Source organism: Rattus norvegicus, chromosome 3, assembly GCF_021556685.1.
Source record: "Rattus norvegicus strain SHRSP/BbbUtx chromosome 3, alternate assembly SHRSP_T2T, whole genome shotgun sequence".
In the NCBI taxonomy this organism is placed as follows: Eukaryota; Metazoa; Chordata; class Mammalia; order Rodentia; family Muridae; genus Rattus; species Rattus norvegicus.
Window position 1 is genome coordinate 49,747,913 of NC_141536.1, and position 27,086 is coordinate 49,774,998.

Below are 27,086 nucleotides of genomic sequence, written 5' to 3' on the forward strand. Positions count from 1 at the left end.
AAAATGACCGTATGACATCATGCTGAATCCTGCAGTCTGGAGACTTTAAATATGGTCCCTTCATGGGAAACTTTTAATCTTTAGTTTAATCCACTATGCCATACATATAATGACTTGGATACAATTCTGTATTTGATGTCTCCAATTGAATACATCGCAGAATACATATAATACATAAAAATACATCCCAAAGCGACCTTGCCTACTGCTCAGAAAACCACAGCACCTTTTTTTTTAAGCACTAAATGCCAATCACCATGCTCCAAACTTACACAGATGACAAGACCTTGGCTCTGAAGTGTCTACTTCTCTCTTCCCGCTCACCTAACACTCATCAAATGGTTTTGACTTTATTTCTTCCGTTATGGAACAAACTACTATTTGACCACAGTGTGACCCAAGCCACTATTAACTTTTCTTTGAATGATTGTAATTGCCCCCTGACACTTTCTGCCTTTTAACTTGCTCTCCCGCTGTGTGCCAGGAAAACAGTGGTGGTTGTTTTTAACCTTCCTCAGATCTTTTACTCATCTCCCCACTGGCTGTTTCACTCAGCCTAAAGTCCTTCAGGTCCCAGCAGCCACCGTTGGTCCCTTCCCTATCCACCAAACAGCTCACGGCCGCCTTGCTTCCCACCCTCCACTTATCATCTTTTCCTCAACAGTCTATCCTCCTCCTCACTCACTGGGAATGCCCCAGCCTTCTGCATGTATTGCTTCTTTCTGAAATATCCTCACTCCAGATAGTCTCCTGACCCACTTCCTCACTTCCTTCAGGGCAGTGTTCAGATTTCTCTGTATTGATCCTGCTGTTTCAGATTTGCTGAATGTTTCTTGTGTCTCTGCACTCCATTCAGATCCCCATGCACTCTCTCCTAAACAGGAGACTTGAAATAACTATTTATTAACTTAATTCATTTCATCTTCTATGTCCATTGCATTGCAAACTTCTTGGAAATATGCAAAAATGCTGTGCCCAAAGAGTGCCTGGAGATAGATATGTATTGTGTTAATAATTTTCAGTAGACGAATGGAAATTCCTTTTATAGATATGGACGTGTAAACCCATAATCGCATGTCAATGAGTATGCTGCTGGTATGCACCAAGGGCAGCTTCTCCTCTATGCACTTTCTTCAGCCCCCTCCTTTCTCAAGCTCCCCACATGGTTCATCAGGTACCTTCACTGTTCATGCTTGCCAGATAGGGCTCCAGGATTCAGAGCATATGTGGCTCAACCTACCGGGCTAACTTGCTAATGGTGAAGTGTTAGGGGTTGTCAAAGGGAGAAAGGACCACCACAATTTGGCAGACAAAGGAAAGGCTTGTCTCCACATTTCATAAATTTTGAGGCAGATGCTGGATGTTAGTCAGATAAAGGAGAATGCCTTTTCAGGTAATTGGAACAGCATGTGTAGTACCATGAAAGTGTATGCTTTAGTTCGCTATTACTGGGGAATAGGTTTTACAATAGTAAAACCAGGACAGGAGTTAGAGGCAATATGGTGGAGGGCTATAGGACCTTGCTAAATACCTAAACAAGGTATCTCTTTGGTTTAGATTAGTTTTAGATTCCTCATCTCTATGTACTCTGAAAAGAGAGATCGGGACTCAACCAGGGTCATGATCCAGTTAAACAAAGAGGACTAGACCAGGGATGCTGTGAGGTGTGTACAAGTGGGAAACATGTGGAAGAAAAGTGATGATGGACAGAGAGGAAGCATAACTAGAGCCAGGCAGGACAACGTTGAGGATGGCCACTGATTATGTTAGGATCAGAAAATAAGGTGAGCTTGTCAGGGTGGGATGGGGTGTCACCCATGGGCATCTTATGGGAATGATTTCAGGTCACTGTTTCCAACATTTACATTGAGATGCCTTAGGAACGCACAAGTTGGTAAAATGAGTCTGCAAGCCTAAAGCAAAGAGGAATGGCCCCTGGGAGGAGTGAGTTTGGATTCTCTGCGGCGACCACGAACCAAATCTGCTGGAGAGATGGACAGCAACTGGGGGAATTTAATGCGGACTAAAGAAGGAGATGAAAAATGAAGACCAGGTCTTCAGAACTGGTGAAAAGAGACAGCATGCATTCTAGAAATACCAATGTTAAAAGCATCGTGTTGGATTCAAGGTAATTTGCATAGCAGACAGAAAATGACAACTTCAGAACTGTGGTATATAGCAGGGGAGCATTGTTGAGATGGAGACGTGAGGAGAACTTGTTTTCTCATCCAAATAGGATGAGAGGCCAAGATGTGGATGCACTGATATTGTCCCCTGGCTGCTCCAGTGATGAGATTGCTGAAAACTTAGGAGACTACCCGGCTTGTCTATTCTCACTAATTAGCATCCTCTTCCCGATCAGTGTGCAGAGTCCTTGTTAAATATTACTATACATCTTGGGAGATTGTGGGCTAAAAAAGAACAGAAGATGGAAAGTTGGCCATATGGTAATGTGGCGATCCTTTAAAGCAAGGGGCAGCGAATCTGGTGAGGGACGGGTTCACTGTGTGCTTTTGTGTGGTCAGTAGACAAAATAAAACGGTCTCACCTTCCAAATGACTTTAAAAACAAAACAGAGAATGTTTCACAACAAATGAAATTTTAATGAAATTCAATTTTTATCATGTACACGTGAAGGTTTACTAGAAGCTGGTCAAAGGCATATTTGTACGCTTGTTTGTTTATACATAGCTACTTTGATATTACCACAGAGGTAGACCACGGCAACTCCTACCACATGCCTTGTAAAAGCCTAAACTATGCACTACCTGGCTTATTACAGTAAAGCCTCAGTGACCTCTGGCTTATAATAAAATCCCTGCCTTAGGAGAGGAAGGGAAGCTCCAGAAGACAGGGGAAAGGGATATCAAGGCTGTGCAAGGGAAGATTAGCCTTCAATGACAAAGAAAAGATGTTTCGACCAAGGAAGCTGGAAGCCGGGGAAAGGGCCGAGAAGATTGTACAAACACAAGCAGGTTTGTCAGTGCTGAAGGAGAAACGCCCCTCCCCCACTCCTGTTCACATTGGAGTGTTGAACTGTCATTGATCATCTCATCCTGGAGGACAAAAACTGCCCTATTCATCTGTGCCTTTCCACACGAACCTTTCCACAGGGTTCTGTCAGCACACGGACTTTCTTTCAGCCACTTTCACTAAATATTTAATTGAATCCCAGGTGAAACTCTCTTATAAGCGCATTCCTAGAAACCTCTGCCCTCAGGGCCTTGTGTTTAATTCCCTTACTTTCTTAGATCCACATTTATTAAGGCTTGATGTTATGTTTAGAGGTATGAGGAAAATATAAGCTGGCTTCTGATTTAGGTAATTTTCGGTTCGCTAAGTGGATCCAATATAGTCGGAGAGAGTTAATATTCTTATTCAAATTGGCCATTTTGTTTTCACTGTGAATGGATTTATAAATCATTAGAGGTCCGGGAAGAAGGTAATTTTGAAATATAAAGTTAGTACAGAGTCTCTTTAAAAGTGCTGACCATGTAAAAAGATCGACACAGGACTTTAGAGGGGAACACAAAACCTAGTACAGAACAGGAGGCAGGGGAAAACAAAAAAACAAAAAAACAAAAAACCCTCCTTTATTTCCTTTGGACTGCATAGAATCCACTCTTAAGGTGTGAGCTGCATGGCCCCTGAAATTCCATTGCACACCTCCAATCGGTGTCTTACAGTCACACATACACTGTCAGTGTCTTAAAAGTAGTTAGTGAGTTAGCCAGAAGTGCCAAGAGGACTCCGAATGCACTGCTTGAGGCTTACTTTGTGTCTTGGCATAGGAATTTCCAAGGGACTTTACATAGCTCTTGGGCAATTTCTTCTGCCTCCAGGAAGGATTTATGTCTTAAACTTACCCATTTAAAATAGATATTCACAGTAGAAACTATCAAAGAAAGAAATCCATTATTTTATGACTTCACAAAAGGGGAAATTACCACATGAAATGATGGAATTTTTAAGGTGCAGACACACAATTACATGAATATGTATATATTCACCCCAATTGCCCAAACGACTACAATGATTATTTTAGGGAAATAAACATTATGTATTCATCTGAAAGTGCCAATGATTTACATATTACTCAGTCTCTGGGGAGCTTGCAAATTAATTTCCCATTCAGTTATTTGATGGCCTTCATTCTTTCCAATAAATCTTTGAATCCCCAGGGGAGTTGGCCCAGGATGACCTATAATGATATTCATCTTGGCATACCTGTCTTCATCATTAATCTGCTGGTAGACATGGATGGCTGTATGGGGCCCTCAAAGGTGACTGATGATAGTGCTTTAACTCTTTCTGTCCGTGGAGCACACTACACAATATGAACCAGGTTCATTTCTGAGCCTCAGCGGATAATCTGCAAACTCTTACACCTCTTCTCCAGTACAGGGAAGTCTTCCAATGGGGCTGTTAGAGGTGGTAGAGAAGAAATGTGTGGGGTGGGAGATAATAGCTGTGTATGAAAATTCATGTAATCTAACAAAACTAAAGATATGTAACAGACACCAAATAGGAAATGACAGTACTTCTGACGTTATACCATCTTCGTGTTCTTTATTGCGTAATGTGGTAAAACTGGTTGTAGCACAACCGAGAATGGACAACTCCTGTTAAATTCTAATCCAAGGTCAAAGTCTCTAACCAGGTCCTATCACTTTTCTTCGGAACCTCATAAACTCTCTTAGTATTTTTCCTGGAAAAATTTTTTTCCTCAGCTCAATGGTACAGTGATGGAACTTTCTCCTAACAGTATTCCAATGTGGAAAAATGTAAATGACATATTGCGAATTTTATTCTTTAGAAGAAAAATGACATACCCTTTTCTTTCTAAAGCCACATTGTGGAGGTCTGCTGCTGGCTTCTGTGATACAGACTGAAGTGGTTATTCCTTCCCACTGGCAATCAAGTCTACCACAGTGTTATTAACACCATCACTGCTTATCCATCCATCGCTCTTCCTGTGTCTTTCCTTATACTGTTGTTCTGTAGCCGAAGAGAGCTTTATCCAGTTCTGTCTGCCTGAAGCCACTTGGTTCATCCTGAGGGACTGTCCTTTCCCATCCCAAATGGCATCCACCAAGACTCCAGGAAACACAGCCAGAACTCTGCAGCATTTGATAGCCAGTGGAACCTTGGTCTTCCAAAGCCTTTTGTGACTTTTGGTGAGAAAGAAACAAATACAGAAATAGTATTTTTCTTTAGAAAGCAGGGCCAGATAGATATACAACTTGGTTGAGTTTAGTTGATCAGACTTTTTTCCCCTGCCGGACAAAGCAGTTGATCATGCATCTTTAATCTTGCAAAAATTAGATTTATTTACTTTAATGTGTATAAATATTTTGTGTGCATATATGTCCTTGGGTCATGTGCTTGCCTTGTGTCCGTAAAGATCAAAAGAAAGTGTCAGATCCCTGAAACTGGAGTTGCAGGTGGTTATGAACTGCATTACGGGTGCTGGGAATCGAATGCTGACCCTCTGCATAGGAACAAGTGCTCGGATCTGTTGAACCAATTCTCCAGCCCTACTGGTTTTAATCTTTAGGCTGTTGAGTTCCATAGTATTCACGATGAGGCTTGTCTCACTGAAACTCACATCACAGGGCACACAGGACTATTCTTCTTTTATTTAGTTAAAGCTGTCATCCAGTTTCACATGGTATATTTAGGTATACTATGCCACGCCTTTAAATATTATCTATTTCCCTCTCAGAAAGGAAATGCTGTGTAACAGTGAACATTTCTACGTGTTCAATTCTGCATTTTAAAAAGCTCTCATTGTTTCCTGCAGTTGTTAAACATGGTCTGCTCAGATGAAAGAGATGGGAACAGACGGGTGGCAATAGGGAAGTGGCCACATGTAACCCCCTGCCTTACTTTTCCTGGCTCTAAGGCCCATAAACTTACAAGTTGCCCTTCTACCTTGCAAGACTATTTAAGGGCAGAAGTAAATGTTTAAACCTCAGGAAGCACTGTGAGTCCATTGAGAGATGGAATATTTTTTTGTGAGGAAACACGAACTCTGTAAAACACTGTATAAAAGGTTGTTCATAGAGTGGCGATGATGGGCATCTCTCTCTTTTTAAAAATAACCCTCTCTAATAATAACTTTTACTTTTTCAATTCTGTAACTGAGTGTGTGTGTGTGTGTGTGTGTGTGTGTGTGTGTTTGAATGTTTGAGATATTCTTTAAAAGAGTCATTTCAACTTTAACTGTTTATTCATTGTGTCCGAAATAGACTGTTCATTTAGATTGCTCTCTCTGCAAATATCCTCGGATCATATTTACTCCTACACATTATTTTCTATGAGTTTAATGCCAATGTTTACAAAAGCATTGCCACAGAGGGATCTGTTGTTCAAGACATTTTTCTCCAGCACTAGAAGATTTTAATATATTCTACAGCACACTCTGTTCTTTGCTCGTAGAGAAAAGCATCAACAGTGTGAATAAAAAAGCGTCCTATTTTATAATTTCCCTCCTCTTTTGCTTTCTGATCCAGCTCTTGAGGATTCGTTTGAGGAGAAAAATTCTCATCATTAACCAATGTATCAGTGATATTGAATGCCACTAAGCTCCTTGGAAATTGATTCCACGTGAATCTGAAATACCACTCTTCTGCATGTAATAGTTACAAAGTTCTTTTTTTTAAAAAAAATATGCCTGGGTTCGGTCCCCAGCTCCGAAAAAAAAAGAAAAAAAAATATGAATGCCATAAACTTAACCGATGCTTGCATTGACAGAAATAATAATGTTCTTTGAGTGGCTTACGTATTGGCAGAGGTGTTATCTAATGCGTGAGGCTCTCTGGAAGAGTCTGAAAATGCCAAGATGAACGTATATCTTCACTCAGTACCAGTGACTCTAAACAGATTGCCACAAAGCCGGGCACGCAAAGTCACAGGCACAGCTCATTGGATTGGGAACAGAGCAAAGCACATCTTTCCCTTGTTTGCAGGAAAATAAAGGGGAAAGGATGTTGACAGAAATGTTGATGACTGGTGCCTAAGAAAAAGGCCCAAGAAATTTTATCAGTAGGAAAAATCTTTTTAACAAGGCTGAAAATGTGTTACCAGCTGCAGAGTGGCTATAGGAAAGGAAAAAAAAAATTGCAAGACATCTTGTCTGATCCGATTCTTGTAACCCTGTTGTTGGGAAGGAACAAGTGTTTACAATATTGCCAGCCTTTCAATCGGTTTTATTTAGACAAGCTCGGGAGGAAACACAAACAGGAAGTCAGTGTTAAACAATTCTGTCCTCTGAACAACCTGAAGTTTTACCAGCAGTAGCTAATATTCTAAAGACATCTGTCTCAGTGTTTGTGTACCTTCTGTTTCTTTCAAAATGGAAGTTCCCAAGAACTTATTCCACAGTTTTCGGAACCTCTCATGGACAAGTCTCGAGATCCGTTCTAAGACTGTGAACACAGCCAGGCAGGTCCCTTGACGTATACACCCCTGTTTCTGACTTTATTTCTAGAAACGGAAACACATTTGCATGATATGCAAAAGAAAAATTCAACCTGTGAAAGGGAAAAAAAAAAAGATAACGAGAACTATAACCAAAAACGATGAGAAATCAGGTTAGTAGGCATCTCATGGTTACTACTTGCTGTGTTGCCCTCTGACATTGGACTTTTAGAGGCTCCTATTTATAGCCAAAGATTTATTGAGCAAAGCACATTTAAAAAAAATGTCCCTCATGCGGTTGCCTGGGAAACATTTCCCAACTATGCTGCAGTGATGGGTTCTTTTCAGTAGCAGTTAGTAACCAGTAACAGAACTCACTGGCCGCGTGTTCGGTTCCTAAAGTCTCAGCAGCAGATCTCCCTGGGATTGAAGGAAAAGAAGAGCTGGCCAGAGGAACCTCTTTGACAGGAAGATACTAATTTTTTTCCCCAATTAGGCGCTTTTACCCAAGGCCATTTCTTTTCTTTTCTATCTTTCTTCCCCCCACCTCCACCCTCAGTGGTTAAATTTTATAGTGGATAATGTCCAGCTATAGGTTATCTAAATTCCCCCTCTCACATAAAACAGTCAAACGCATCTCTAGCTGCCCTGACACTTCCCCCTACCTTTTTAAAAAATGTAGGTACAAACCCTCTTTTTTTCTAACCGCCAGACAAACTACTTTATCATTAAGTTGGGACCCCACAGCCGTGAGGAGTATCACTCAGTGAGTCCTTGGCGAGCCATTTCCTGTCAGCCTTTCTATCACTTGAAACTCTGAGGAAGGGAAGAGAGGCTACATTAAGTGCTTTGCAGTACCTGTGAGGTGAATTTAACGGAAACACCCTGGTGTTGGGTTACTTGTAAAAAACGTTACAGCGGGGAATGGATGTTCATCAGTCAAAAGCAGTCAGGTCTTCAGGGAGGCTTGGAGACAGCAACAGCAGACTTCAAATCTAGCCTAAGGGTGGAGCATTGGTATGGGGATCAATTCCTTTTATTTCTAAAAGCGTAAGTTTGCAGCAATTGAAAACGTTTAAAGGCGCATACTGATTTCTAAATGCTTTTCCGACTAACTCCACCAGAGCAACCATATGAATATCCTTTATTCACATGGTTATTTAATATTATTTTATCTTACATTAATAGTAATAAAGCTTTGAAAGAATAGAAAAAGTCAAAGTACAAAATATCAAAATTATGTTTTTAAAAAATGACTTTGATTTGGTTATTTTCATTTAGCTTGTACTTATGTGTTTAAAGCACAGTAAACCTCCAGTATTAGTGGAAGAATGATTCTGGGACCTACTTTTTGACAGGAGTAGGTGGGATGTTGCAGAACCTTGCATAAAATGGTGCTGTTTTGGCACAGAACCAGTCTGCATCCTCCAGTACATACTACATCATTTCTAGGTTTCTTATTATACCTAACACAGTATAATGCTGTGCAAATAGTATTTAGGGGAGAAATGACAAGAAAAAGAATCTGTCCAAGTTCAGGACAAATTATTTTTTCCTAAGTGTTACTGCGTTTGGTAGACTTCTGTATATGTGAACCAATGGGAACAGAGAGCCTATTGTTCCAAGACCACAGTGTGCATATTGTTTGGTGCTCAGACACAATCACCAATTCTTTTATGTTTCTCTCCAGTTTTGTTCTGTGCACATTAGTTGCAATTAAGCATACTATATTTCTGGTAATTCCGTCATCAGTTTTCATTCTATAAGCATTTTCATTGTCTGCACGTAACCATTGCTGTAGTTTTAACGGTTATCTGAAATCCTACAGCACTGAGAATATATTTTTAAAAGATTTCCATGCTTCTAATTTTTTAGCTACTATAAATGTGATGTATTCAAATATCTTCGTATTCAAAATTACACTGTTCTTGCTCGTTAAGTCTTGGTGTCTCTGGATTCTAAGGTTCATAGACTACCATAATTGGAGTGGTATATGTAAGCATAGGCTTCCCCAGGTCAAAGACATAGTGTATGAATATTACAAGTTTATTAGATTGTGAGTGGCCATGGACAGTAACAATTATAAAGCCTAACATTATATTACTCATTTTTATTACATGTTCTATAGATGACCCAGCAGGAAATAAGTAGATATAAATGGCCAACAAACAGTAATTCCATGATAGTCAGCTACAGGTCTCAAGGTTATAATATCCAAGTACAACAGGCTCTTCTATGAAGTGTCAATTCTGTTTTCATGTCTCCTGTATGTGACTTTATATTTCCATGTAAAATCTAAGAACCACAAATGAAGACATGTGGCAATTATCTTTCTGAGACTGGTTCAGTCTGGTCACTGTGGTCATCTTAAACTGCATCCATTTTCTAACTACCTATATAATTTTGTTTATATGGTAGAAAATATTCATGGGATATATAGCACATTTTTTATAGATCATTCCTCTTGGACACTTAGTCTGGCTCTCTAACTCAGCCTTTGTGATGAGTTCTGTTATAACAATGATTAGTATTTCTGTGATATAGTCTGTGGGCTTCAGGAGTGGTAGAGGCATGTGATAGAGTGGAGTATCTATTTTTAGCTTTTAGAGGGACCTCAACAATGAGTACCCTGGAGGCTGGAGTCGTTTACATTCGCATTAATAATATTTCAGGGTTCCCTCTTGCCATCACCTTTATCAACATTCATTATTAAAACGAACAGGTTAGTGTTCTTCCTCAACGTCTTGTTGGGTTTTCAAACGTCTAACATGAAGGAACAGATAGATATGTTGCTTATCCATATGATAGCGTATCTGTAGCTCTAACAGTCACACCCCAGTATCGGAAGGCTGCATCATTTCTTTCCCCCATAAATAAAACCAAGAGCCAAATATGCCTGGATTGTGGTTTCATGTAATAGTGTTCCATGATAAAAATAGACATGAATAATGAATACTAAATAGGAACCGACTCTGTGAACAAGAAAGAAGATGCATGCTTCAGACCATGCAGCCTGCCACTAGCTTTAGTAGCTGTGGAAGTAAGCTCATTAATATGGTTGCCTAAAGGAGAAATCTAATTTTCTTCTTATATTTATTCGGGTTATATGATTACTGTAAAGCATGGAGGTGGATTTCTTGATCAGGAGCATGGTTTTGATCTGCCTAAATGTACTTTTATATAGTAGTATTTTAAATAGTCATCACAGTTACATTTAGTTGATGGTGTTCTAGATTTGAAATGATTTGGGAAAGGCAGGCTTTTTTTGTTTTTATTCTCGATCTTTAATGCTAAAAGGAAGTCTGGTTTTTGTTTGTTTTGTTTTGTTTTTAAGACAGGATTTCTTTGTGAAGCCTTGGCTGTCCTGGAACTAGCTCTGTAGACCAGGCTGGCCTAGATCACAGAGTTCGCCTGTCTCTGCCTTCTGAGTTCTGGGATTAAAGGTATGCACCAATTGGTTGGTTGCCATTTTGTCCTATTGACAGTGTCCTTTGCCCATACAGAAGCTTTGCAATTTTATGAAGTCCCATTTGTCGATTCTTGATCTTAGAGCATAAGCCATGGTGTTCGGTTCAGGAAATTTTCTCCTGTGCCCAAGTGTTCAAGGCTTTTCCCCACTTTTTCTTCTGTTAGTTTAAGTGTATCTTGTTTGATGTGGAGGTCCTTGAGCCACTTGGACTTGACCTCTATACAGGGTGATAAGAATGGGTCAATTTGCATTCTTCTATACCAATCCTACATCCCTTAGAGTGCTTGTATCTAATATGTACAAGAACTCAAGGAGTTAGACTCCAGAGAACAAATAATCCTATTAAAAAATGGGGTACAGAGCTTAACAAAGAATTCTCAATTGAGGAATATCGAATGGCTGAGAAGCACTTAAAGAAATGTTCAACATCCTTAGTCATCAGGGAAATGCAAATCAAAACAACCCTGACTCTACCTCACACCAGTCAGAATTTAGCCATTCTCAGATGACAGTAAATGCTGGCGAGGATGTGGAGAAAGAGGGACACTCCTCCATTGCTGGTGGGATTGCAAGCTGGTACAACCATTTTGGAAATCAGTCTGGAGGTTTCTCAGAAAATTGGACATAGTACTTGAGGATCCAGCTATACCACTCCTGGGCATATAACCAAAAGATGCTCCAACATATAACAAGGACACATGCTCCACTATGTTCATAGCAGCCTTATTTATAATAGCCAGAATCTGGAAAGAACCAAGATGTCCTTCAACAGAGGAATGGATACAAAAAATGTGGTACATTTACACAATGGAATATTACTCAGCTATCAAAAACAATGACTACATGAAATTCTTAGGCAAATGGAATGAGCTAGAAAATATCATTCTGAGTGAGGTAACCCAGTCACAAAAGACACACATGGTATGCACTCATTGATAAGTAGATATTAACCTAAAAGCTCAGGTTACCCAAGAAACAATTCACAGACCACATGAAGCTCAAGAAGAAGGAAGACCAAAATGTGAATACTTCAGTCCTTTTTAGAAGGGTAAACAAAATACTCACCGGAGGAAATACAGGGACAAAGGGTGGAACAGGGACTAAAGAAAAGGCTATCTAGAGACTGCCCCACCCAGGAATCCATCCCATATGCAGTCACCAAATCCAGTCACTATTGCTGATGCCAAGAAGTGCTTGCTGACAGGAGCCTGATATGGATGTCTCCTGAGAGCCTCTGCCAGAGTCTTACTGACACAGATGAGGATGCTTGCAGATAACCATCAGACTGAGCACGGGGATCCTAATGGAGGAGTTAGAGAAAAGACTGAAAGAGCTGAAGGGGTTTGCAACACCATAGGAAGAACAACAATATCAACCAACCCGACCTTTCCAGAGCTTCCAAGAGATTACACCACCAATCAAAGAGTACACATGGGGGGGACCCATGACTCCAGCCACATATGTAGCAGAGGATGGCATTGTCTGGCATCAATAGGAGAAGAAGCCCTTGGTCCTATGACGGCTTCAATGCCCCAGTGTAGAGGAAGGTCGGGGTGCTGAGGTAGGAGTGGGTGGATGGAAGTGGGAATATCTTCATAGAAACAGGCCGAGAGGCAGGGAATATGGGAGAGAGAAAAAGGGGATAATAACATTTAAAATGTAAATGCATAAAATATCAAATAAAATAAAATAAAAAAGGTATGTGCTAGCCACTACTACGTGGCTGAAAGTCCATAGTCTTCAAAGTTAGCTATGATGGAGACAATTGGTATGTGAATGATAGATTTTGTTCACAAACCTTCCTTGCCACGCTTGTGCACTGCAGGCCCAACATGGCAGCTCCCTTCTCTTAGAATCCTGTCCTCCTCTTGCCTGATGAGTGGAAACGACTTACGTTTAGCACCGGATAGCTCGACATCTAAGCTTCATGAATCTTTAACCTTGGTTAATGGTGTCATCATTCATTTTGGTTCCTGCATTGAAAACTCTGGATGTAGAGCTCTCCTTCAACCTCAGTTTGAGTGTCTGTGATTTGCTCACTGCCCAGTCCTTTTCTCCACCCTGAGACTACCAACCTATTCATTCTCAGCTTTCTAACTTCTTTTCATGAAATAATTTAACAGTCTCTCGGGTTCCCTTTCCAATTCTTTCTTTGATGAGTTTCCAGAACTTCTTAAAATGGATGTGATCAAGCTCCCCTCACTCTCCTGAACGCCACAGACTGATGCTAAGATGGGTTCCACGTATCCCCATCACAAATGCTTGCTCCCAACAAACTGAGTTCCTCAGTGTTCCTCAGATGCACATCAGCCATGACCGGGTAACGTGCCCACAAGGGCCACACTAGATTAAATCCCTAGTCAGACTTCCTCAGGCAGAGTACTTACTGTGCTACTTAACTGGCCTATGTCTCAGTGTTTATCTACACAAAGGAGACGCTTTGAAGAACTGCCCTGTATGCTTGTTTCAATGGTGTGTGTGAATAAGTAATTATAAACCCAGTGACCAGTGTTTGGTAACTTCTAGGTGATTTCGATAACACTGTCCACCTGGTCTTTATGTTCGTATGTATCCTTCAGTTTTAAAATGCCTTCCTCATCCTGTAACTCACTCTTTGCATCTGTTTCTGTGAGTAGATGTAGAACCACTGAGGTCCCTGGTTACAAAGTTTATTTCTCTTAACATGTCAGAGTACACAACTCACTTCCAAGCATTGCTAGCAAGTATACAACAGATGCTGCCATTGTATCTATGTCTGCCTATATATTTGCATGAATGACTTCATAAATTATATACCAATGTGCTATATATATATACCCATTATACATATAAAAATATTTATTTCATTGGCCAAGTGTTTATGGTTTTGTATAAATGAAAAAGAAAACCAAAACAAACAGCCTCTCTTAGTCTTGACTCTAAAGCAGTTTTTTGGCCTCTTTAGCTCTGGTTTAACCTTATTGACTTTAAGAAATCTATCTGTTCTATTCCACTGTTCCTTTTATTTTCTTTTAACTGTTCAGTTCGTGGTTGGTTTTCGGTTGGACCACGTAGCTCCACATTTTATTTTGTCCCGTGTTAGATATCTAATTCGGCATAAGAAGAGTTTGCGACAGCCGCTGTTGGTGCGCACTATGACATCAGTGTACCCTTTGTGCTTTGCTTCATCGGGTTCTTTCTCTTAACAAATGTTGTTTTCTGACGCCTTTGTTGTGGTAGATGGAAGGGTGGGAGGAAATCTGGACCCTTCCTAGTCTGGGTCACTTTGCATAAGGATTTCTTTGCAGCCAAGTTTGGATGATTTATGTTTGCATTGTACCTGCTGTAGCCGTAGTCGTAGAGCGATTCCAGCCATTTAACCTGCGCCCTGCAGAGTGGTCCGTTCACCGGCTGCTAAATTTAACATCTGCTGCCTTCACCATCTGATGTCCGAATAAAATGAAAAGCTACAAGAATAGGATTCCATGTTCGTTTGCATACATGTTCTGTTACATATGTTAAGCTTTACCCTTCATAATCGAAATTACATTTTTCCTTTTTTGCCCAGCCAGAACATATTGTTTTCCCCTCCATCAGCCCCTCCCACAGTGCCAAAATCAGAAATAAGAAACTACTGTAAATACTTTCCTGTGTGCCCTGTGTTCAAAGTACATTGGTTTACAGCTGCCTTCAGCCTTCCAAACATGTTAATAATATTTGACATTAAGTATTTTCACACTATTTCAAAGCTGAAACTCTGAGGGCAGCACAGATCAAAATACATGAGAAACACTGAGCATAATAAAGCTGGCTTAATTAACGTTCTCTAGTCTGGATAGGACCAGTAGCGGAACCATTGGACTATTAGCTTTTTAAGCCATAAACGAGATCAGAGGTCAGTTTATTGCCAGGCTTAAGTAGTTTGCTGTCTGCTAGCTTCTTTTCTCCCATGCTCATTCACCATGTTCAACTCAAGCTCAATGGTGCTTCCCATGTTTTCCAACTCTCTGTGGGTGGGGCAGTACTTCCTTGAGCTAGTGAACAGCTAGGCTGTCTCCTTTACCTATGACTTTGACCCTACCTTTCATCCTTTGCTGACCTCACAGCCTCACAGATATACCAGCAATGGTCTCATGCTGCTCAATCACATGGGGACACCACACTTGCTTTTTCTCTGTTTCAACACGTTTGAACACTTGCCATATCTCCTCTCTCCCCAATCCACTCAAATTCCCTACTATTCTAGTTTGTAAAGCTTTCCCCTGACCTGTGTATATTCTCCACAGCAACATTTATGCAGTAATTACTTTCCCCCTAGAGTGTCTGTGGGTGTCTCCTTTAGCACGGGAGCCTTGGAATAGCTTGTCTCCTTACATAGTGTCTCAGGGAAACTTGGAGTTCCAGGTTGAAGCCATGGGTTTCTTAGGATCTACCCTTACAGTGTTCAGAATGGCCTTTTGCAGACTCCTGGAAAAGAACTCAATAAAAGCAGTCATAGGGGAGGTGGAAAGGGCTAGGCTGTACTTTTTGTCTAAAGAATAATGAAGAATTTGCAGTCATGATAGGCATACGCAATTTTACTATGAAAGATTTGCTTTCTCTGTTGGATTATGATATCCCAAAATGAAGTAGGCTACTCAAGGAATTATTTTATATTACATCATTTTTTATTTTAACAATTTCAACGTAAAGACATTATACTGATTTTACACCAAGTACATATTGGGTTGATAAGATTTTAAAATTAAAGCAATGCCCCCTTGTCACTACCACTCAGTCACATCCTTGGAAGCAGTTTTCTTTCTTTTTTTTGTCTTTTTTTCTTTATTAACTTGAGTATTTCTTATTTACATTTCGATTGTTATTCTCTTTCAGGGTTTCCGGGCCAACATCCCCCTAACCCCTTCCCCTCCCCTTCTATATAGGTGTTCCCCTCCCCATCCTCCCTTTATTACCGCCCTCCCCTCAACAATCATGTTCACTGGGGGTTCAGTCTTAGCAGGACCAAGGGCTGGAAGCAGTTTTCTTATTTTTTTTTTTATTTACTTTTTTTTAATTAGAGAGATGCCAATCTTCTAGCAAATAGTTAATATTTCACTTTTATAACCCTAACAGTTGTCTCAGAGCTTGAGACATGGTAACTTCCCAATAAATGTTTGTTGAATTGGACTGCCTTCCTCCTGGACTTTTAAGTTGACATAGCGAAGTTACCTACTTCCCTAATAGGCTGGAAGGAGATGGCGGGCAGCTTTATCAAGGGTGAGCTCACCAGGAGGTGCTGGGGTAAAGGGAAGATAGCACGGCCTCAAAACACACTCAGCACAGCGCGCCTTCCTGTTCGTTGGATCATCCTTTGAGCAGTAGTCTATGTCCATGTTACTTCGGGAGCCAGAGAGCAAACAGCTTAGATTCCTTTTAATAATTGTTGCCTAATCTGAAGGAAAAAGGATAAAAACCGAATGATTCTATGATGTCGATTTGCCTTCAGAGGAAAGCTAAGTCATTGAGAATCAATAGTAAGAGCTGAATTATCTTAGTTCATAACGTTCAATATCATACAATTAAAGGACCCGTTTAATCTTGGATGCAGTTTAACTGTTTGAGGCTGTGATCTCGTCTTTGTTGGTTACAAATCTGAAGGACTCTTGGCTGCTGAAAGTGTCACATAAGCAGAGGCACCGTTGTTCATTGTAATGTGTAATGTGAGACCCGCTGCCATAGCTCTCTTGCATGTTGCAGACAGAGAGTTCCAGAATGTTGGTCGTAATAAGGTGTCTATTTTCTAATTTGTTTTAATCATGAGGCAAGTTCCTGAGATTTCAAATTATTTCTTAGACGTCTCCCATTTTTGTAATGCGTTATATAAAGGACGATCTTTTTCTCCCAAAGCCCTACTTGCTTTTGATATAAAAATAATTTATTAAAATTATCATAAGCAGTTATTATAATTTTATAACCTACGTGTTCTTACTATTAATATTAATGGTCAATGCTTGGTTAAATCCAATTTATGGAGTTGAAATGTAGGGGTATTTCTATATAGTCTACCAAAAAGATATTTGTTCTCCATTACAGACTCGGAAATTAGGGTATCACATTCAACAATAACTTAACCAAGGTCATTTAAGGAAGTGGTCAGAGGATTATCGCTATTTTGTGATCCATAGTTCCTGTTTCAAGATCTCTCTGGCTCTGACATCTACCTTTAATTTTCTCTTTCCCACATAAATTAAAAATTTTAGGTTTTTACAATTAACAGATTGTGTGGTTAGTCTTCCTATCAGAGATTCCTCATTTTTCTAGACATTTGTTTTAGCTATTTTGATATTGACTTCAGTTCTTATATCAAATTATTTCTTATATCCTTATGATCATACCCAAACACAAATTTCACACATATATGGATTTTTTTTTCTCCTCCCTCCCACAATCTGACCCCAAGAAGCACCAGAGGAACTCTGAAGTAACTCGATTTAAAAAAATAAATAAATAAAGTGAAACAAAAACAAAAAACAAACAAAAAAACCAAGGTCTTTCCTTCTACTTGGCAACCATTTTATCTCCCTCTTTGGAAGGGATGTAGTAAAAGAAAAAATGGCTGCCTTTTGTTTATGTCCTTGTACACTAGCATGCTGACCTCTTCAAAGGTATTCACCAAAACATAGGCACCTTTAAGGAGCCAGACGATGATGCTTCAGAAGGATTTTTGTTTGCGTGTTTATTTATGGCCTGGGGTTCTGTGGCTCTAGTGTAGCTCATATTGTAGAAGGGACAATGAACAAGGGTGTTCTGGAGCAAACACTTGAAAATGGTGGCACAGAAAGTATCTCTTAGCATTCCTTCTGTGCTAAGGAAAACTTACTACATATGACTTGAAACGTTCCAGATCAGTGCTAACCCTTCAAATAATATGAAAAAATGTGAAGAAAAATCATTTCATGTAACTACTTATGTTTTGTTCACACCGACTTACTCTGTGTTTTTAAAGTTCGGTTGAGAAAATGTTTACATTGTATTGCTTTTCTTTTAGAAAATGAGAGTTTATTGATTGAACGGTTGACATGTGTGCATACCAATAAGCATATGAATATCTGTACCTTCATTTTTTTTAAAGTACTGACATGTTTACAAGGGCCATTACAATGCACGGTATATCAATACAATAGTGTAGGAAATTCATCTTTTCTGATCATTTTATGATGCTTTTGGCTTTTCCTTCCATGATCTTTGTTAAATTTTCATATATTTGCCACCAGATAATTACTGACATTTGTGAGTCGAAAGCTTTCAAATACCAATTCAAGTTAGGCAGCCTATCAACCAAATATCCCATAAAATATATGGAATTTTAAACCAAATTCCATCAGCTATGTAGGTTTGTGGTTTGTTTGTTTATTTGAAGATCTGTAATTGACTTTCAAGTTTGAGAATTTCCTTGTGGAAAGCTGGTGTGACTGTATTCAGAGGTACATAGTATACGTGTATTGAAACAGTATCAAAACAGCCAAAGGTTCCCGCAAATGTAGAACAGTCATCTCTGGAAGGACTTGTTAGCACTAAAATCAGATAAGGTAAACCATATGCTCCATTGAGGTAAGCTGTCTGAAATAAGTTACTGCCATTTTAAGAATTAGCATGAGCCATCTGTTCTTTAAGTTGAGATCTTTATTGTTCATTGTAGTCAGCTGTTGTAGAATGTGTTATCTTTTGAGAATATAAATTAATCACCTACCTCATTTATACACTTCAAGAAAAAGAGTCTCATCTTCCTTATCAGAAAGAATTGGTATCCGTTTGTATTCACATGCAGTATCTTTTAGTGATGGGGATTTTGCTGGAAGGAATGTTGAGGGAATCAGCATCTGGTCTTAGTGGGGGTTGGGGGAAACCAAGAAAAGAAATAGTTGCAATTAAAAGGTTAAAAAATATATGGTCAGTTGGTTCATTAGAACAGGGCTCTTGGATAATATTTACTTTCAGAAACGTAAGGTAGGAAATGGCTTGAGCAAGTTTTCTTTTCATAAACTTACTCAACCTCTGATTAAAATAAAATCTAGTCCCCCCCACACCCCTTAATAGCTGTTGAATCATTTTCGATAATAATAAAATCTAGGGAAATCTAAGGGATTTCCCTTAATGGTGCTACATTAATGTCTCAGGGCAGTTCCCTTATCTGCTATTTCTTCCTCCTTGTAGAGTCAGCTGATAAAAATATCCGTAGACACAGTGAAGTCAGCGGTAAGCCTGGCTTTCTCAGACAGAACTCCATGTGATCACACATAGGCAGCCCGGCTGAGCTGATGCCGTGCAGCAAGCAGTAGGTAATGAGTCTTTGTGCGAGCGAAGCTCTTGTCTCGGAACAATAAAGCATATGGTACCAGCAATAAAACACGGGGCCGGGAAACGTAAGAAGATTCCACTGAACCAGGAAGAACGACGCCTTCCGTGATGCCGACACGTACTGTAAAATGATAATCAATTTATTTTGGATTCTAATGAATAAAGACTGCCAGGACTCGACTCCAGCTGTTTGAACAGGTCGGTGATTTTTATAAATCCCCCCCCCCCCAAAACACTTCCTGTTATTTGATTGCATTTAAATGAGGTTGGACCGATGTCTGTTTTTGCCTTAGACAAAAACTTTGAAAGGTATTGCGAATGTGTAATAGGAATGGTGCACTTGAAGTGACCCAGCAAGATTAAATTTTTAATGCAGATAAATATAACACAAATGCTGATATTATATATTAAACCGAAAAGTTGTTTATTCTATTTAAAAATGTGTAGGTCAGAAAATTTTAATTCAGCAATTTCTAATATTTTATGTATGCAGATATATTAGCCAAATGACTATTAAATAGCTGGTATAAAAAAGCTTCACTTTTTCGATGAAAAATTCTGTGTCGCCTCAGTTTGTATTTCTTATAGAAGATGCATCATTCAGAATTTGCTGGCATTTTTCACTATCCTGCAAGGATATTTATGTAAAATATATAATTTTTTTAAATAAAAAATTTAAATGAAAAATTTCAATAGTGTTACTTAAAGATATATTTATACTTTAGTAAAATGTCCACCCTGATATTTATTTGGTTTTTATTTTCCATATTACGTTTCTCTCCAGAGAAGGAAAACACTTGTAAAACCTTTTATATAATAGATGTTAGTTATACCAGCAATAAAATAAATTAGCCTAATCTTAAGAACGTGACTGGGTCAATCCTATGGTGATCAGAATTCTTAGTGGTTCAGTATTTCAGAAAAGGGAAAATATGTCTTTGTGGATATTTGTAAAACATATACACACATAATATTTATCGGAAAATAAGCAGCTCCCGGGTTTATGAGTAATAGAGAAGTTTGTATTTCAAATAGACAGATTGCTGTGAAGGGGAATCAAAGGCAGGAGTAACAAATGATAAACAGCTCATCACTCAAATTCATTGGGAAAGCAGGACAGGCATTTTCTATGAGGTGACTCTTCGAATTTAAATATGCAGTCTAACTTTGCTCTATGTTTTCATTGCTCTATCCATTAAAGGCATCCTGGGACCTAAAATCTTTACAATTAATTTTTGGGTACCATTTAAGATGATGATCTCCAAGGCACTTGAGCACATTTAACATTTTTCAAGATTGCTAAAACGACTGCGACTAACGCGTATAGTGCCTAATGTAAGTTGATGTGTAAGATGTTTAAACCACCACAACAAAAACATCCCATATGTCTGGTTATGCCTACGGTACATATTCCACTTAAAAAGAGAGAGAGAGAGGAAGAGAGCGCTGCGTCTCCAAAACAAGAGAAGTTAATGACAGTTTTAAATTGGCCTTCCACACGTATTTAAATGAAGTATTTGACTATTTGGGTTTCCTTGGTTACCAGAGTCGCTGCAGACAGCTTCTTATGGTGGGGAGACCGTAAACAAGTAGCACAAGACTGAAACAACCGCTAAAATCTTTTATCCATTAATGGACATAGCGGGTGTGATGTTGACAGCCTGGTGAAGCATGCCCACTCCCCACTGCGGGTCCGGGTGCTCCAGGATGCAGGTACCCTGGGCGAACCGCAGCTCTACAATTCCTTACCCAGCATTCCGCTTTGGCTGCTGGAGCACTGCCTGAACCTTATGCAAATGAGAGCAGCACAGGCTTTGACTGCAGAAGAGGAGGGGGCAGAAGGGAGTTCAAAGGTCACGGGGCTGGCTGAAAGCTGGATCGGTTGCCTGGAAAAAAAAAAAAAAAACGTATCCTGGGCTTCTGCAGCCGTGTTTTGCAGCAGTTAAAGGAAGTGTGCTTTATTTTTGAAGATTTTACAGCGTGTGCCGTAGTCATTTAAAGTGCATGCAGGTACGATGACATTTCCTGATGCGCCTGATTTTATTTCTGTTGCATACACTGTTGGTGATTGGTTATTTAAATTCACTGTGGCAATTGGCAGGCTGTTGCTGGTTTTCAAGCACTCCTTTGCTAGTTTACTCTTCTTCTTATGATTATTATTCTTTTTTCCCCCTACTGCTTCACTATGTGGGGTTTTCCTTCTGATGGACTATTTTATGAGAGAAACAGTTGTGTCTGGGCTCCTAAATAATTCTCCCTTTTGGTTATGTGTTGATTTTGGAGAGCTACCTGGTTGAAATATCTAGATAAATATTAACACTTAAATCTTTCAGCGAATTATTGTTATTTTCTTTACAGTTTTAAAGAAATATATTTTAAAGATGTACTGAGTTCCAGCCTAAGGTTTTTGTGAGATATGCAGAATTAAATGATGGAGTTCTTTTGTTCGCAGCTGCAAAACACTATAGGATAATTTTAAGAAGTAGCATTTCTATTATTAGGACGGGGTTTGGTTTGGAGAATTTTCATTCTCGGTTGCACTGTGAAAAATACCACTAGAGAATTTTTGCTTTAAATTCCTTCAATACTTCTGGTATTTCTAATTGTTCTTAAATATCTTTGCATTTTTCAGACAGCGTTACTTAAATTTAACACTTTCAACATTCTATGACTTTTCCTTTCAGTTAAATCAGGATCCTAAAGAGGTCCTCATGAATCTTATAGCAGGATGAAGAACCCCTCTTCCCAGTAATATCACACTTTTGTAGAATGTGTGATTACATCATAGTAAATCTGTCCTGCACTAAACAAGTGTGTACTAACACACATTTTCACATTGATTTCTTAATTTTCACGTCATATTTTAAGTACACTTAAAACAGAACAATTCAACTGTTTACCCACGCCATTAAAAAAATACAAATGTCACAATTGAGCAGTTTCAATGTTAATGAGAAAAGTATGTTATTTTCATTTGCACTGACTGTGCGTCTGTCTGCATTACAGATTGTGTGTGTGTGTGTGTGTGTGTGTGTGTGTGTGTGTGTATTGGAAAGGATGAAGGTACAAAATAGGAATTTAGTCATGAGATTACTGCTTTATGGGTCTAATATTCATAGAAGTTTTAAGATGAAATTTATAAAGCTTACCTGTAAGGAACTAGTACATATTAGAAAGACTTAATTACTTTCTTTACACTTCGATCAGGGAGTCTTTTTATTATAATGATTAAAATGGGGGCAGTTCTTCTGAAATGAAGAGTCACTTGAGGGGAGGAGACCAAAACAAGTGTGTGAACATTTAATCAGTGAAGGACAGTTATTTCAAATATTTATGACATTCACTTCATAGTGGTTATTCATTGCCAGACTCTCGCTCTATCACTCTTTGGGGACATTATGACATTTATCCAGGACACTGAGTTGAGTTTATGAGATAGAATTCGTGTTTTGTGTTTTTAAGCCTGCAAAGATTTCAGGGTTTTCTTTTCTGAACACTGCTTGTGAAACTTTCAGTGGCTTAAGCTACAGGAAATATATTTTAAATAATTTACTTTTTTTTGTTGGTTAGAAAATGCTGATCAACATTATTTGCAGATATTTATGACACTGCTAAACACTCCATGCATTTATGTATGTATTCTGTGTGCTATAGTGCACATTATATCTCTATTATAACGTTATCAAGAAGCTAAACAGGATCCTTTAGACTCTTACACTTGATTCATAATTAAAAAAATTATTTCTCTCAATTTATATAGTGCCAGGAGTTATGCCTGCTCACCCCTTGTGTGTACTAGACATAAAAAAGAAATGAGGTTAATATTCATATAGGCAGTGCAATACTTTTAACTTTGGCCATGTAGCAGCTACCAGTGAGCATATTTTGAAGACAGAAATAAAAGCACAGTGTGGGCAAAGAAATAGAGCCTATGAAGATCTCAGAGAAAATGTGATAATAGAAATATATGGAATAAAGAGAATTGTTGTGCTTCTGTGAGCCACAAGAGAGCTATTTATGTCCTGAAGCTAATTTATGGCTTTGAATATCCTGGGTAATTTATGTCTCCATGCAAATTCACTCCAAACTTTGAAGTCTTTTTGCATTGGCTTAATCCATCCTACTTCCATACAGATCCCAGCAGCTTGGATGAAGTATGCTCGTGTTCTGGGCTTCTAAACATATATAGAAAATGTCTTTATGTAAATATAATTCAAATTAACCTTGAGAAGGAAAAGTAAATACCGTAGTCTAAACACAAGCTCTTGGGGGTAGATAGGTAGCCTGTGCAAAGAGACACTGCCGTATCCGACTTCAAAGAAATCTTTAAGGATTTTTTTTTCCAAAACCAAATTTCCTGCTTTCTGATTCCAAGCTCTTCACTGTCATCGTTTGAAAATAGAGGCCATATTGTAGGCGTGGAAACAATTTTAGGGCAAACATCCTCAGTTCAGGAGCATGGAGCAGAGTCTGAGATCTACAAATAACTATTGTCATTTCAAAATCGAGTGTGTAGGTTTTCAATTTTATTACCGCTGTACCCGTCTGTCTCCTGAACGTCTACAGCCTATGAGACGGTAAAAAGGCAAAGTGACTTTTAACTCTGGTAGGGAGATGTTGAGAATCGTTACTGAGTTCTCAAAGCAACCACATTATTTTAACATGGCAGTTCTTAAGAAGCAATCAAAGCGGGAGATTACCTTTTGATTGCTTCTTCTAGAATTTAAATAAAATTGAATCTTTTTTTGTTGAAAAATATAAGCTCAATGCAATTATAAAGTGATTTTTAGGGTCTTATTAGAACTGTAGCAATGTTATAGTGATGTTTTATGCAGATGGAGATGCTTACAACATAAAGACTATTTTCCAAATAGCAAAAGTGTATAACTCTCAGGGCCAGTTTTTTTTTTAATGCTAATAGCTTTCATGGAAACAAACGTAATACACATCATTCTGCCTTGTTGATTAAAGTGGAAATCATTACCAACTTTTCTCCCTGATATCAGAGCCATTAATTCACCTTTCTAAACTTTAGTTGTCTACTGTGAAAACAAAACTGTAGCCTGACTGTCCTTCAGCACAGAGTAGGCTCTTAATAGTATATGCTTGTTACAGATTTGCTTTTTATGCTTTTAAGGATCTCATTGTCTCTTTACTTGTTTAACTTTTATTTTACACATTATAACTATCCCATAAGAAAACCATTCAAAAAATGAATTTTCTAATCCATCGGATGAATTTCTTCGTGATTTTACGTTAAGTTCTCAATCAAAGGAAGTTTGCTGAGCAAGGAAAGGAAATTAACCTGTTACTCACATGTCTGATGTGCTTTTTGCATACACACAGGCACCCCCCCCACCTACATGAGTGTGCCCAAAGGTACACATACACGCATGAGCTCATACACAGAGGAGTATGACAACATGCACACACACACTCATATATGTGAGTGTGCCCACAGGTACACACACATGCACACACACACCCAGGAGTGTGTTCACACACATGCACACACACAGGAGTATACTCATATGCACAGGCACACACACACACACACACACACACGCGCGCGCGCGCGCACACACACAAAAATGCACTCAGTATAATTGGCACAAGAATACAGAGAATAAGCAACATTTGCTTTATTTTGTCCTCAAGGTTCTCCCTTGAATATGAAGTAAATGAGAAATTGCTCCTGTTGTTGTAAGAAGACTGCCATATTAGACTATTAACAATAACTTGGCAATGCTTTATATCTAATAGGGAATTTATATCTAATAGGAAAATGAGTACTCTCAATTAGTGCATAATACAAATAGAGAGACCAACTTTTAATTTCATTCACTAATTATTAGAGCCAGGTAAGCCTCTTTCCCTTGTTTTAGGAACTGTGTTCCCCAAGCTTGGTGGCACCTTCACAGGCTCCTTACTAGTGAGGCCATGGAGGTTGCTTCGCCTCTGCGTAAGCTTTGGAATCCACACGCGCACTGAGTTGTCCTTACACACACTCATGGTTCACATCGTTCCCAGTACCAGGGAGCATATTCCAGCATGATCTGTACATTTGAAAACAGACTACAGGGCAAAGCAGAATATGGGTTATGGTACCTAATAGTATTTTTCTAAATACATAAATACACTCTGAAGAGCTTTGGAAGGCTGATTTCATGAGTTTAGTTCAGAAAGAAAGGTTTCATGAATGGGAAGAAGCCTGGTGGAGGTGACGCTCACCTTTATTTAATCCCAGCATTCAGAAGCAGAGGCAGGCAGATCTCTAAGTTTAGGGCCAGCCTGGTCTACACAGCAAGTTCCAGGACAACCAGGGATGCATAGACAGACCCTGCCTTGAAAAGGGGCGAGGATTAGGAACAAGGATACAGTACCCTGAAGTAGCTTCGTATGTCATAGGCCTTTTGTTTCTCTTTATTTATTTGGTTGGTTTGGTTTTTAAATAAACAGTACAGCCCAGGGTGTCCCAAACTCTGTAGCTCTGCCTTTGGAAGTCCCTCTGTTTCAGTCTCAGTCTTTCAGATGATGGAATCTCAGCTATGCACATCCATGTCCAGTTTCTGATCTTCTTTTCAACATCAGCATTTGAAAGGGACTGAGAAATCCTGCTTTAAAACCTGGGTGGCTTGTTTAAAACAAGAACATGTAAACTTAGGAACACCCAAAACATGTTTAGGAAATACAGTATATATTACTGCATACTGTGTCCTTACTAGGAAAGTGTTCTTCTTATATTGTTGATTTTGTGTGATTTCAGCCCCATATCACGGAATGTGCAGAGGCTGAACAAGAACGTGGCTGAGAGCGTAGGTTGAAGTGCCGACCTCGATGTCATTTCCAAGATGTGTTCAGTAACTAGTACTAACCATTTCCCAAATCAAAAATGTCCTAGATCCCCACTGAAGGTCATACCTAGGTCTCACTAAGAGCTAATGCCTTGAATTCTAATGAGACAGTAAAGGGAGAAGCCCTCATGGTTATTGAGGTTCAAGTGACAGGTGGCTTTGTTGGTACCTCAGATCTCCAAACTTCTGCAGGTGTGCTGTAACCATGAGTAGAGCTATTTTCATAAGCCTTTGCTAGTTTTAAAATGTCTCCCTTTGCTATAGCATTTTCCCTTGCTTTGTATAGTTAAGGTGTTACTTTCTCACCTTGGGTTCATTCAGCTATGTTCCTTGCATCGGAAGACTGAAGTTCATTCATTATTTTTTTTTTAGCACAGTTAGAGCTTGACACATCTTAGGTTTCACCTGCTGACACAGAAGTACTAATCTGTTTGCTTAATGATATGACCTTTATGTCACAGGCTCACTGCTATTTTAAATGTCTCGTGAATTGTAATGTTGCTTGAATTGACTTAGTCACAGAGGTCTCCAAATGAGATTTAGAAAATTCATCTACATTATTTTTATTACAAATAATTTTAGTCGAACAGATGGAAGGGCCTTTTCTGATCAGTATCATGACTCTACTTCTTTGGAACTTGTTTTAAGAGGGAAACTCCTAAAACTCGGTTTTCATCTTTGAAAAGATACGGATGACTTTGGAATGACTTGTGGTTGCTTTCGAGGACCGGTTTTAATTGGTACCGGTCGGACATTTAGTTAAATATGAAAACTCAGGTATTTAATCTTTACCACATAGATTACTTCTGCTAATTGCTGTCTAATGCAATGTCAGTGTCAGGTTGAACGCCAATTATTCTTTGCTTTAGAGGGTAAAAAGCCATGTCCTGCCTAGGCTGGCGATTCATTTTAAAGGATGTGCAGAGTTATTTTTCTTACTAATCCTAATTTTTGAAATTTCCTTTCTTTTCTGTGCAGCGTTGCCAGTAAATATCCAGGGTGTGGACAGGTGTGGTTGTGAA

The 27,086-nt window shown here is 39.0% G+C and overlaps 1 protein-coding gene across 4 annotated transcripts in view; it reads left to right on the top strand.

Annotated features, from left to right (window-relative positions):
- Positions 1–27,086, top strand: part of Csrnp3 (cysteine and serine rich nuclear protein 3) — a 187,939-nt gene that overhangs the window by 71,558 nt on the left and 89,295 nt on the right. The window contains exon 1 of one of the 4 annotated variants that reach the window (XM_087651688.1): positions 19,088–19,408. The gene's annotated coding sequence lies outside the window, so the exon portion shown is untranslated. 4 annotated transcript variants of the gene reach the window in all.